At 41.2% G+C, this 1359-nt stretch overlaps 1 non-coding gene across 1 annotated transcript; it reads right to left on the minus strand.

Annotated features, from left to right (window-relative positions):
• Positions 1–229: 229 nt before the first annotated feature.
• On the minus strand, positions 230–336 carry LOC127077378 (small nucleolar RNA R71). The gene has a single exon (XR_007787197.1). It is a non-coding gene; the product is annotated as a small nucleolar RNA R71 (small nucleolar RNA).
• Between the last annotated feature and the right edge of the window lie 1023 nt (positions 337–1359).

Below are 1359 nucleotides of genomic sequence, written 5' to 3' on the forward strand. Positions count from 1 at the left end.
TCTCGCTACTGAGAACCCAAATCAACATTTAAAAGTCTTTATCCAACTGGCCGACACCTTTAAATCCAACGATGTTTCACCTGATGCGATCCGTTTCAGATTATTTCCTTTCTCCCTTAGGGATAGAGCACGTTCATGGTTGGATTCACTTCCAGCTAACTCAATAACTACTTGGGAAGACCTTAGAAGAGTATTCCTTGCTAGATATTTTCCCCCCAGTAAGACTGTAGTTCTTCGAAACTAAATAACTAGATTTACTCAAAACCAAGGAAAATCACTCTTTGAAGCTTGGGAGAGATACCAAGAGCTATTAAGAGTCTGTCCATATCATGGCCTAGAACAATGGCTGATCGTTCATACCTTCTACAATGGACTCCATTATAACACAAAGATGAGCATCGATGCTACCGCAGGTGGCACGTTGATGAACAAACCTTACCCTGAAGCTTGTGACCTAATTGAGGATATGGCCCAAAACCATTACCAATGGGGAACTGAACGAGCATCAATAGAGAAAAAGGAGACCCAAGGTGGAATACATGAGATAAGCTCTATGGACATGATGTATGCGAAAATGGACGCTTTAGCCCTTAAGGTCGAATATATTTCTACAAACACTAACACCGCAGCGGTAGTCCACACAGAGTGTGAACTCTGTGGATCTAAAGGACACGAATCGGCGGAATGTAACCTCTTGAAAAAAAATGAACACCGACCAAGTGAATTACGCCCAAGGTAACCCATTTTCAAACACTTACAACCCTGGATGGAAGAATCACCTGAATGTTTCCTATAAAAATCAGAACCCTATCCAAAATTATACACCTCAGAGACCACAAGGTTATCAAGCCCAAAAACCAAATTAACTTATGCAAGTTGTGCCCCAGAAGCCTAACCTTGAGAAGATCATGAAGACCTTTATAGCAGGCTAGACCCAACAAAATAAAGAATTCCTAAACCAAAACATTCACGTAAACGAACAGATAACGCAATTAGGGACCAAGGTTGATCAGATAATCACTCACAACTGTAACACCTCAAAATTTTCCCTCCTCTTCTTGGGACTAGTTTAGCATATTGCATTTCATATTTTAGGGCACTAGGCATTTGCATTTTGCATATCATATAGAAATAAGCAGGTCATCCTCCACAGTCTTTTTCAGAGATGGAGAAGCTGCATGATTCAAGCCTGAGGGTTTCTATGGATTGATGATCAACCATCTGAGGGTTTGCACTAGGGTTTCCTGATCCTTCAAAGGCCTTGAGAATTGTCTTGATTGCAAGGGTACATCACCATCATCATGGTTCTATCCTCATCCAGGGTTTCATTATTCATGCTCCAGTTCCTTTGGATTAGGG

The sequence above is a fragment of the Lathyrus oleraceus genome, chromosome 4, assembly GCF_024323335.1.
Source record: "Lathyrus oleraceus cultivar Zhongwan6 chromosome 4, CAAS_Psat_ZW6_1.0, whole genome shotgun sequence".
Classification (NCBI taxonomy): domain Eukaryota; kingdom Viridiplantae; phylum Streptophyta; class Magnoliopsida; order Fabales; family Fabaceae; genus Lathyrus; species Lathyrus oleraceus.